Genomic DNA, 13,391 nt, shown 5'->3' on the forward strand with positions numbered 1-13,391 from the left:
GAGAGAGAGAGAGAGAGAGAGAGATTTTTAAAGTTATATTGGGAGGAAAAGAGAGTCAAATAAAGAATAGAATTACCCCTTGATGCAGATGGGCAAATGGGAGGGGTGGCAATGCTTAAACCTAACTCTCATCAGAATTTGTTCAAAGAGGGAAGGATATATGTACATATTTAGTTGGGTATAGAAATCTATCTTACCCAATAGGGAAATGGGAGGAGAGAGGGACAAGAGCTATTGGGGAGGGGGGTGGAGTTGATAAAGGAGGGTGGATTAAAGGAGGCAGTGGTAAGAAATAAAACCGACTTCAGAGAAGGGAGGAGATAAAACAGAGAGGGAGAAGGATAAACAGAAGAAAATAGGATGGAGAGAAATAAACAATAATCATAACTGTGAATGTGAATGAAATGAGTTCACCCATAAAATGGAAGCAGATAGCAGAATGGATTAGAAACCAGAATTGAACAATATGTTGTTTACAAGGGACACTCTTGAAATGGAAAGACCCACATAGAGTTAAAATAAGGGACTGAAGCAGAATTGACTATGCTCAGCTGAATTAAAAGAAAAAAAAGTGTAGCAATCATGATCTCAGACAAAGCAAAAGTCAAAATAGACCTAATTAAAAGAGATAATCAGGGAAACTACATTCTGCTAAAAGGTATGATAGGAAAAATATATATAGCAAGTTTCTCTCATAAAGATCTCATTTCTCAAATATTAGGGAACAGAATCAAATTTATGAAATATAAAAGCCATTTTCCAATTGGTAAATGGTCAAAGAATATGAATAGGCTGTTTTCAGAAGAACTTGAATTTATAGTCATATGAAAAAATGTTCTAGATCACCATTGATTAGGGAAATGCAAATTAAAATAACTCTGAGGTACCAACTCACACCTCACATAAATCCAAATGCTGAAGAGGATGAGGGAACAGTACAGTAAAAACTTTTGGGGTAATTATAAACTGGTCCAACCATTCTGGACAATAATTTTGAACCATGCCCAAATTATGCCCATAAAAGCTATGCATATTCTTGGACCCAGCAATACCACTACTAGGTCTGTATCCCAAAGAGTTTTAAAAAAAGGGAAAGAACCTATGTTACAAAAATATTTGTAGTGGCTCTTTTGTGGTGGCAAAGAATTGGAAACTGAAGGGATACCCATCTATTGGGGAATGGTTGAACAGGTTTGGTATTTAATTGTGATAGCATACTATGGTATAATAAAAAATGATGAGCAGGATGCTTTCAAAAAAACCTGGAAAGACCTATATGAATCAATACAAATGAAATGAGAACAACCAGGAGATCATTATACACAGTAGCAACAATACTGTAATGATCATCAACTGTGAAAGACTTAGGTACTCTGATTAATACAATGATCCAAGACAATTCCAAGGGACCCATGAAGAAGAATGCCATCAACTTCCAGGAAGAGAACTGAAGAAGTCAGAGCGCATATTCAATCATATTTTTTTCTCCCTTCCTTCCTTCCTTCCTTCCTTCCTTCCTTCCTTTCTTTCTTTTCTTTCTTTCTTTCTTTCTTTCTTTCTTTCTTTCTTTCTTTCTTTCTTTCTTTCTTTCTTTCTTTCTTTCTTCCTTTCTTCCTTTCTTCCTTTCTTATTCCTGGAACAGCAAGGGATTGTGGAGAATAGGAGAGTTACCACAGGACTAGAGAAAGGCAAATGTTTGTTTGATTTTCAATGAAGGAAAGTGGACCAAGTCTACAAACTATAAGCCAATAAGCTTAACTTAAATTCTCCACAAATTCTAGAATGAAGTAATAAAGGGATAGTTAGCCAACATCTAGAAAAGGAAGCAGTGATCACAAAGTCAGCATCGCTTCATCATGAACAAATCATCCAAGACAAGCATTATTTCCTTTTTTTGATAGGATTGCTAAACTGAGAGATCAGAGGAATGCTGTAAAAATGGGTTATCTGGATTTTGACAAAACATATGACAAAGTGACTTATGCTTTTCTTCTGGAAAAGGTGAAGTTATATGGGATCAATATAAATCAACAATGTCATATGGCAGTCAAAGTAACTGATACAACTTTGACTGCACTAATGGAAGCCTGGTGTCCATGATTAGGTAAATAATAGTTCTGTTCCTCTGGGAACTTGTCAGACATCTGGTAAATTACTGAGTTTGGTTCTGGGCCCTATGTTTAGGAAGGAGTTCATAAACTGGAGACTGTAGAGAGAAAGGCAACCAGGAAAGTGAAGGGCCTTGAGGTCATAACAGAGAAGTCTCAGTTCAAGAAATTCAATGCTTAGGCTAGAGAATAGAAGACTAGGGATTGGGTAGGGGATGTAACAGCCATATTGAAGTACCTGAAGGGCTACCATACCAAGGGAGGATTAAGCTGGATCTGCAGCCAGGAACAATGGGCAGAAATTTCGAAGAGGCCAATTTGAGCTGGATGTGAAGAATAACATAACTGCCTAACAATTAAACAAGTATCCAAAGCTCAAGAAGCAATAGTAGGCTCTTCCTCACTGGAGGTCTTCAGGCAAAGACTGGATGACCACCATCCCTCTTTCTTGTAGTGGGGGTACCTCTTTAGGTAACAGTGGGACTAGAGAATCTCTGAAGTCTGTCCAAAACATAAAATTCTATGACTCTGAAATAGCTGACTGAATTATATTTTGTTGATGACCCCTACACATCTGCCATTCAGGATAGCCCTTCTACTCACCTGAACTTTTACTCAAAGGTTCAGTTCCTGTCATTGAAAGACCTAAAATCCAAATGTTACTTAGCATCTCCCCAGGTCCCAGCATGCCTAGATTCTGAAACAATCTTGTATAAAATGAAATTTTGAGAATGCTTAATATTTGCCTTTGATATCCTCCAATCAACCTCCCGGGGGCTAATTTCCACCCCCTTTATGATCCAATTTCCAGAGTCATTGCCCTCAGGCTGCTCAGAGACCACCCTGCACTCAGCTTCCTGTCCTATACCTAGACCCCTAGCAATGTTTCAGACCCTAACATTGTCCCCAGTCCTTTTTCACCCCTCCTCCTACCGCATTAAAAAATCTCATTCCTTCAGTATGGCAGGTCTCAGATAAATATAAAAATGAAACAATCTACATAAAATCAAAAAGCTTTTGTGTGAACAAAATTAATTCAGATAAGTTAAGAAGAGAGTCAACTTAAAACAATTTTTTTCATCCAAGAGTTCTGAAAAGGCTTTGATATTCAAGATAAAAAATTAACAGAAATATAGAGGGTATACCAGAAGTCTTAGTGTGATTTTAAGCTTTAATAGCTTAACTAAGACTTTGGGGATACCCAAAAGCCAATCTCCAATAAATTTGTTGTCAAAGAATATGAACCAATAGTTCTCAAAGGAAAAATCAACAACTATTAACAACCACATGAAAGAATGCTCAAAATTACTAACATAACCTGAGACTTCTCATACCTAGAAAATGCACCACAATGACAAAAGGTGGGAACAGTCAGTTGGAGGCGCTGTGGAAAGACAGGCACACACACACACAGGGGTACCGTTGGCAGAGCTTTGATATGATACAACCATTCTGGAAAGCCATTTGGAATTACACAAATAAAGGGATTAAAATATCTATAGCCTTCGACCAAGAGATTCCACTGTTAGCCATATACCCCAAGGAGATCAGTGTGTCATCAAAAGGCTCCATGGGCACCAAAATATCCATAGCATAACTGTTTGGGTAGCAGAAATATGGTTGATGTCATTGGTTGGGGAATAGGTAAAAAAACATGGAACATGAACGTAATGGAATGTTGTTCTCTAAGAAACAATGAAAGTGATGAATATGGAGAAGCATGGAATAATTTACATGGATAAAAGGGAAAGTAAGCAGAACCAGGCCAGCGACATGCATTAACAATTACAACAACATAAACAGAAAAAAGCACAATCAAAATAGGATATTATAAAATTATAAAGACCAAACTATCCCCCTCCCCCCCCAAAAAAAAAGATTTGAGAAGATTCTGCTCCTTTGCAGAACTGGGTCCCACAGGGGTGGAATGTTGCATAAACTGTCAAGTTTTTTTTTTTCAATGTGTTGATTGGTTTTGTTGAGTTTATTTTTTGTTTCCTTTTCTTTGTTATGAGGGTTGGCTCTCTGAAACGGGCAGAGGGAGGATTCGGGGGAAATATAGGTGATTTAGGAAGCAAAAGGCATCCGTCACAATGTAAAAGAATGAAACTATCTGATTGAAATTTATCTTGGGTTCATTTTGAATATATTTTAAATGTAATTCTTCATGAGTGTCTTGTCTCCTCCACTACTGTGTCAGCTTCAAGTCAGGGCTTGTTTCATTTCTATCTTTGTAGCTCTAACATCTAGAATAATGACTGGAATTGTGAGGTGCTTCATAAAGGCTTATTGATTGTTTGGGGGTTTTGTTCGCTTCCTTGATTCATTAATTCACAAGGTGAGTATAACTGATGAGTCCCCTTAAACTGTCTGGGATTTCTAGCATTTAAAAATCTTAATTTGTAGTCCAACTTCACTCCCAACATTACCTCTCCAAAAAGCTGCATGGCTCAGGAAATAGTGAATTCTTCACCACTGGAGTCCTTCCATCAGAAGTTGGGTGGCCACTCTTTGGAATAATGAAGAGTGGATTCCTATTCAGGTCTAGTTAGGACTAAATAACCTCTACCGGCCCTTCCAACTCTAAGACTCAGTGATTTGGTGATTCTTTGGTCCCATTAGCACATCCACAACTGAACAGCTGAACTCCTCCCCTCTTTCTTTTAGTTGTCCTGTTTCTGTTTCTGGTGACTCTGTCTTTAGAGTCAGGTTGACTTTTAACCATGAAGTCACACTCACTTCTGAACATGTTGCTTCTCTCCCCCAAGAAAATAGAAGCTCCTTGAGGACAAGGACTGTTTTTGGTCTTGTTCTGAATACCTAGAGTCTGGAACAGTGTCTGACGCATGGTAGAGACTTGACAAATGCTTGTTTAAATTGAATTAAGTACAGTCATTAAACTAAAGAATTAAATTTAATTAATAAATTAAATTAAATACTTCCTACTGTCCTTCCTTCACCGTGTGTCCTCCATTCCTCTCCTCTATTCCCATTGCCACCATCCTAGTCTTGGCCTCATTACCTCTCACTGGGACTCCTGTAATACCTTCCAACCTAGCCTCCTGGCCTCCGGACTGCACAGTAGTACTTATTCAAGAGTTTGTCACTTGGTTGGTTGATAGTTCTTGACCCTATCATCCAGCTAGACCTTCAGGCTTTGTGTTATCCTCAAATTTGATAAGCCTGCCATCTATACCTCCATTCAAACCACAGATAAAAATATTCAGTAGTTTAGGACCAAGAGCAGATCTCTAGGGTACTCCACTAGAGACCTGCTTCCAAGTTGACATGGAACCAGGGGTATGCTGGAGCCAGTTCAAGTTCATTTTAACTTTTCAATGTGAGCATTTGTATCTCAGGAATGAGCAAACTGCAAATCCAGACTTAATTTATTGTTTTGTTGATGGTCTACTCTTAAGAAAATGATGGAGAAAACAATAAAGTAGATTATACATAAAATGGGTCTTGTGTACTTTTTTTTGAGAAAGCTAGTTGTTACATATTTACCAGTCTCTCTTCAAGGAATTATCAATGACTAATCATTCATCTGGTTCTGAATCAACCCAAATAGACTACTGTCTGGCCCACATCTCCCCATCTTGTCTAGGATACCATAAGAAACTTCAACAGACCCTTTGCTCAGAACAGTGTGGATAGCCTGAGGTGTAACACTAAACCCCAATCTTGAAGATATTACTCAAGGTGAGTAGGGAAGACAGTGATGCCCAGCGGAAAGAGCAAGGATTTGGAGTCAATGACTGGAGTCAGACTTTGAATCCCCATTCTGCTACTCACTCCTTATATGACCTTGGACTAATCTCTTCAACTCTCTGGCCATCGATTTCACCATAAAATGAAAGGTTTGTGCTAGAGGCCCTCTGCTGTCCCTCTCCCCCCAAAACAGTCCTAAAAATTTGTGATCAACAAGCTTGATTAAGAGCTTACTCTTTGCCAGGTGCCATGCTAAGTGTAGGAATGCAGGGAAAGGTGACAGGCTACTGTCTGGAGGGTACCTTCCAGCTGTCAACCTGGGCTCCTATGAGAGGAGAAGCAGGAGGGGGTTTCAGAGAACCTAGATATTCCCCATGGCCTGTTTCCAGGAGCCCTCAGGAAGCTAATCATGGAGACCTGAGAAATCTTAACCACTGGTTCTCCAAAGGGGAAGCTGGGATTTCCCCTGAATGATACTCTAGCTTGGCAGAGGCAAGGGAGGAGTGGAGCAGCTTCTGATCCCACCCCCCCATCAGCTTCAGGACACCTGAAGGTCATGGGGCCCAGCCTGAGCACCAAGACTTGGCTCCAGTTTGAGGGGAGGGATCAGAGAGCTCACTCACCACATCTGGAATAGATTTGGTCTTCAAGAGCAACATGGAGTACATTTGGATAGATGCCACATCACTGGAGAGCACAAGGAATGTCCTGGCCTTCCATAGGCTGTAGTCTCTCTGGTGATTCCACCAGGCCAGGCAGAATGGGACCTCACCATTGAATTCCAGTCACAAGCCTCAGGACCATTCTCCCTCCCCTTTCCTCCCAAGCTGGCTCCCTACCCCCCACCCTCACTTTGCTGGGCTTCACTAAATTCGAGTCAGCTTGGGGAGGTAAATGATCTTCAGTTTTCCTAACTGGTCTCATGGGCCCTGGTCCTCTTCTCCAGCTCACCTATCCCACAGCCCCCATGATGCACCTAGAGCTAGAGGGCCCTTAGAAATCATTGAGCTCAATCACCTTATTTTGTGGCTGAGGCAACAAAGGCCCAGAGAGGTGACAGCTTGCCTAAGGTCACACAGGGATGAGAGGCAGAGATGGCCCCATGACCTAATGCCCAGGTTTCCTTAACCAGAGGCTCTCTGCCTTCCCCTCCTACATATTCCTGTGGCCTCCAAGGTCAGCATGATGGTTAAGTCTCCAATGTACCTTTTCAGCCTTATTCCTCTTCTTAGTCCCCTTCCCTCATTTCATGTTGAATGAATAAACAAACACTTGGACTAGCCAATCCACCAACAAAGGGAATGGATGATCAATGAAAGAACTGATCAACACATGAATGAAAGAGCATTTACTAAGCACTTATTATGTGCCATAAACTGGGCTACAAACACAAAAACCAAAACACTCTTACCCCCAAGGGTTTTGTTGCTGTTCAGTCATTTTTCAGTCATGTCTGACTCTTCCCGACCCCATTTGGGGTTTTCTTGGCAGACAGTGGAGTAGTTTTGCCATTTCCTTCTCCAGTTCATTTTACAGATGAGGAAACTGAGGTAAACAGGGAGAAGTGACTTGCCCAGGGTCATACAGCTAGTGAGTCTCTAAAGGCAAATTAGAACTCATGAAAATGATTCTTCCTGATTCCAGGCCTGGTGCTCTAAGCACTGTGTAATCTAGCTGGCTCGCATTTTATAAAAGAAGATAATACTTACAGGAGAGTGATGGCCGGAGATGGTTCCTTTGATATGAAAATCTGGAATCAGAGAATTTAGATTTAGATCTGGAAGGGCCCTTAGAAATAGCCTTGTCCAACCACCTCATCTTCCAGGTGGGGAAGTAGATGTCTAGGAAGATTCAATGATTTGCTAAAGTTCACACTTTAGGTCGAAGTATCACAGCCAAGATTCAAACCCAGATCTTCTCATTCCCAAGAGAGACCCTCTCCTCTGGGCCATCCCATATTCCTCTAAGAAGGAAGGCAACACTCCTTCCTCGAGCCTTTTGCCTAAATTATCTCTGTTGGCCCAATTCCATTTTTAGGAATCCAGAATCTCTAGGCTAGAAGGGGCCTTCATGGCCAGCTCGGCCAACCTGAATCAGACCAAGAATCTCAGCCAAATGGTCAGTCATTACCTTGCCTTATTTCACCTCTCCCTTTGCTTCCTTCAGAGCTCCAAGTAGAAACAACACTCCCTCCATGAGCCCTCTCCAGAGCCACCCTAGATGCTAATGTCCCCTCCCCCAAAAATTACCTTGTATTTGCTCTGTGGGTGGTTTGTTGTGGTCAGGGGCTATCCAACTTCTATCTTTGTAACACAAATTCCTTCTTATTAAGGTACACATTAGGTGGTTTAATACATATGGATTGATTGATTAAAGAAAAATCACTAATATTTCAGCCTCCTAATCCATAAAATGAAGGAGCTGGACTTGATGGCCTCTAAGAAACTCTCCAGCTTGAAAATTTGTTATCCTTGAATTTAGAAAATGACTTAAGGTCAAGCTTTTCAACTTGATATTGGTCAACTTGTTGTGGGAGAGAGAGAATGAAAGATACATAGAGGTGGCTGAATAGACAGATAGATGATGGATAAATAGATATTCCCGTACAATTCAACACCCTCATGATATCATCGGTCCTCTTTGTAAACAAAGGACCAACAAAATATGGATGGATAGGTAGATGACTTTTTCAATAGTTGGTTTCCTTTGTAATGCTATGATTTCATTTTATTCTTTTAAAAACATGATTCTGAGAAGGGGTCCACTGGTGTCACTGGAATGCCTAGCGGGTCCAAAACACACACACAAAAAGGCGAAGAACCCCTGCTTCAGTGTTTTCAAGGTTCTTTACATCTTTTATCTCATCATAGCTTTACTATAAGCCTGGGACACAGGAGCTCTTGTTACCTCCATTATACTGAAGAAGAACTGAAACAAATTCAATTCCTTGCCCAAGTGTCTGAGACAGGATTTGAACCCAGATCTTTCTGCCTCTAATGCCCACATTCTAGCCTCTATACTCTGTGTCTATATCTTTAAAAGCTCCAGTGAGAGGTAATTTAACGCATCTCAAGATAATTCATCCCATTTGGGTGATGTCTTACCTTACACTAAACCATTTTTCTTACCATCCCACCCACTCCCTCAGGGTCCTACTTTGGCCCTCTGATGGCACTGATCCCTCTCACAAAAGCTCCCACATCAACCATTCACTAAGTTCCAGATCATTTGTCTCTCTCAAGCTACTCCAATATGTCTTTGCCCATGCAGAAATGAATGGATACTCAACGTTTGCCCATCAGATGGAAGAAGTTGAAAGAGTTACTCGATCAATTTAATGAGCTAGCAGTCTGGGGAGCCTTTGTTTGGATTTTGATTTTATCTAATCACTTGGGGTTATTCAGCTGGCTCAGATACTCATGGGAAGGAGCCACCCTTTGAGCAGGGACTGAAAAAAGGTCTTTATCAGACTCAGACTTTTCTGCCTTTTCTGAGCACAGTTCAGAGAGAACAGCCCCCTACCAGTAGATGTTGGTCCCTGGGACACACATGTGCACTGGCACACTCCCCTACAGGCTGAGTGCCCCCATCAGCCACCATCCAGCAGCTCCTAGGGAAGTAGAGGGGTATGTGGCCTCCCAGACTCTGAGTGCCTAGATCCAGCCCTGCAGATGCAAGAACAGAGACACACAACCAGCATGGTTTCATCACCAGCTCCCAAAATGCTAGAATTAATGCTTTGGGGTCCTACTAGCAGGTGCTTGATCTACACCAACTGTCCATGATCTCCATGCTCCATAGCAGAGGGTAACCCATATCCTTCAGAGACCCAAACCCAAAGGTCAGAAATATACCCACAAATTGTCTGGAGCTCAGCACCCAAACACACACCCCAGTGTTAACACACACACACACACACACACACACACACACACACACACACACACTGAATCGCACTCCTTTGGCTTGCAAATACTCTGAAGGACTGATAAATATGACTATGGAGCTAACTTCATCAGTGATTATTAAAATATCTGGGAGAATGGGAGAAGTATCAGAAGGGAAAGTATTGAACTGATCTCCAGAAAAAGGAGAAAAGAACCTGCCTTCAAGACTCAGCTCTGGACTGAGAGAGAAAGAGTGAGCTCTGGGTGCAGAGTAAGAAAGACGAATTCAAATCCCACTTCTGAAACTCACCAGTGGACAGATGACATACTCTCTCTGGATAATAGATGTAAAGTGCTTTTCAGATGTGAAAGAGTTACATAAATGTCAGTGATCATTATTCTAAGCCACAGACCCTACAGCCTCTTCTCTCTCACTCCATTAGCTGGTTTCCTCCCCCTCTTCGCCAGCTGCTTCTTGTCAGCGAAGACCACTCCTCCCTTCTCTGATTCTCAGAGATTCTTGGGTCCTTAGCTGTTTTACTGTTTACCTCTAAAGACAGCCTCCTAAGTCTTCCCTTGGCTATTCTAGGCTGTCCTGCCACTTAGGGGTAGACACAGCAAGCCCCAGCCCCAGGCTACCTCAGTGATCTCTCCCAGTCCAGTTTCTCTGAATGTGCCCTGAGGAACATTCAGCCACAGTCACCATGACCTGCCCCTTGATCAGGGGGATCAGACAGGACTGACTGTCCATTTTCCTGAGCCTGATCCTAAGTTTTGGGCTCATCTCTCTGCAGGGCTCCAGCAAGGGGTATTTGGGCTCTAAGAAGCTGCAGCCAGTCTCATTAGCTCCCAAGAGCTGTCAGTTAAATGTCAAATGTAAGCAATTACACCTATAAAATCATCAAACACTACAAATCTGGGCTTGATTGTTAATGGTCCAGATTTTTCTTTAAATGATAGCAAAAACATTAATTAAGCAAATTAAACTTGGAAGTGTGCTCTGTGTACATTTTTTTGAATGCCAGTTGTTAAACATTAATCAGCACAAACCTTCTGTTCCTCTCAGCCTGTCCTGAAGATGAGGTTTTGGTCACCCAAACCTCGCATCAGGGAGAGGCCAAGTATCCCTGCCCCCCCACAATGAAATCAAGGACCCAAGCAAGTCCAGAAGGGCTGCACCCAAGGAAATGGCCACAGCCAGGCGACACCCCCTACTACAAAGCTATCCCCAGTCTTTAGTGAGCCAGTAAACAAACATTTGTGAAGCTGTTCTAAGTGTGAGAATACAAAAATAAAGTGCGAAAACAACCCCTGGCCTCAAAGAACTCGGATCCTAATAAGAGAGACAAAGCCCCCCCCAAAAGTGTGTAAAGGGTAGGTCGACATTTACCTCAGAGGGAAGGCACGAACAGTCAGGTAGGATGGGGGGGAACCTCCTGTAGAAGGTGGGGCTTGAGCTGCATTTAAAGGAAGCCCGAATGGGGAGGCAAGAAGGGAGGGCACTCCAGGCAGAGGAGACCGCCAGTTCAAAAGCATGGAGGTGGGAGTTGAGACATTGCATATGAAGGCCAGTGTGGCCAGACGTCCTGGGGCTCCACATTGGGAGCTGTGGACTGGGGACAGGGAAGAAAGGGGGAAAATACTGGGGTGCTGATCCTTAGCCAGGTGAGGTTTGGGGAGTGGGTGCTACATGGGTGCCATCCTGTAACCACAGCAATAACTCTGGCAGACGTCTACACCCTGCTTTAAAGTTTCTAAAATACTTTTTCCCAGGGTCCTCACAACAAGCCTGTGAGGAAGACAAGAAACATAATTCCCATTTTACAGAGGAGGAAACTGGGGTCTAGGGGCCAATTTCCAACCGTTCCTCCTCTACCAATAACCAGCAAGGAAAGATGTACCCAGTGTCGATGCTTCCAGGTCTGTGCTGGAGACAGACTCACAGAAGCAGGGAATTGTTGCCATTGTCCCACACCTGCCTTCAAGGAGTCGGAGGGGGAAATCAAGTTGATACCTCACAGAAGGCAGCATGGAGTGGAGGGAGTGGCTCTTGGATTTCGAACAGTGGGTCTGATTCCAAAACCTCACTCTGCCTCTTAACAAATGTGCCTCTTTACCTTGTGAGCCTCAGTCTTTCCATCTGTAAAATGGAGTTGGACAAGATGGACTCTCAGGTGCCTTCGGTTTCATCTCCATGATCTCCACACCTGGTCCTCTGCTCTAGACCAGGCTTCCTCTGGTACAGAAGGGGTGATAAGATCACTGCTTTCAAGCATGCCGTAGGTGGCAGACAACAGACTCCTAGGTCAAAAGTTGTGAACGGCCCTCTGCGGCCACCTCCTCCACTTGCCCATCCTACAGGCGAGGATGCTAAGGCCCAGAGAGATCAGGTGAAGTACCAGATCCACAGCTGGCAAAGAGCAGAGAAGGAACTTGAACTCAGGTCTTCTGCATCTAAATCTCACACTCTTTCCAGTGTCCCATGTAGGCTCTTTCAGTATTACAAATATTATATAATTATAATTACAATAGTTACATAATGTATAATTAATTAATATAATATATTATTAGTGTAGATACTAACATTTGTAGCACCTTTAAGGACAATTAGGTGTCTTGGTAGATAGAGTGCCAAGCCTGAAGTCAAGAAGACTCATCTTCCTCAGTCCAAATCCAGCCTCAGACACTTACTAGCTGTGTGACCCTGGGCAAGTCACTTAACTCTGGATTCCTTCTCCACTTCTCCACTTCCTCTTTGCCTTTTCATTAAGATCATGGAACCATCTAGTCCAGAGGTTCCCAAACTTATTTGGTCTACCACCCACTTTGAAAAAAAAAACTTAGTGCCCCCCTTGAAATCTATTTTCTTTATCCATTTAATATTTTTATTTGCATCATTTCAAAAAATATTAAAATAATTTTAACTAACATATCTTAAATTTTAAAAATTATTATAAATTTGTGGGGTTTTCCTGCATTGAAACTTTGATGATTCAATATTATATCATATAACCGTATAGTACTGTATGGTAAACAAGTCATTACACACATATATTCCTGAGGATGCATGCTGGACTTCCTGGCAATGTGAGACAAGCTCACCTGCCAACACTTGCTTGTTAAGACTTGTCAGCAGACTTGACCAACAATTGGTTATAACTTGCATTTTGTGTGTTTATCTAGAAAATAATATAATCACTCCTACCTTAACTCTGTTACACAGCAGATGAAACATTTATGAATGTTTTATCAAAATTTTCTTATCTTCTTTCCTTATTCTTCCACCACCCCCTTATTTTTATTCAATGCCCCCCAAGTGCACTTGAGACTACTACTGTCCCCTAAATCATTCCAGTGCCCCCCAGTGGCAGTATCACCCACTTTGGGAACCTATGATAGAGTCTGATCATGGTTCTAGAGCTGATCCTGGCATCATGGATCCAGGGACCTCAGAGACCATCTGGTCCAATCATTTCATTTTACAAAAGAAGAAACTCAGGCTTTTGGAAGCTGTGGGACTTCCTCAGCATCATGTTAGGAGTGAAGAGTAGATCCAGAATTCAAACCCAAGTCTCTCAACTCCAAAAGCCAGATTCTTTGCATCATATTCTGCTGTTTTCAAGACATCTTCCCAGGACAGAGTCAAGATGATGGAGTAGAAGGATTTCCACAGGGCTACCACTTC

This window comes from Petaurus breviceps, unplaced genomic scaffold (genome assembly GCF_028583685.1).
Source record: "Petaurus breviceps papuanus isolate PSGF00001 unplaced genomic scaffold, PetGlider_PUasm1.0 207, whole genome shotgun sequence".
Lineage (NCBI taxonomy): Eukaryota > Metazoa > Chordata > Mammalia > Diprotodontia > Petauridae > Petaurus > Petaurus breviceps.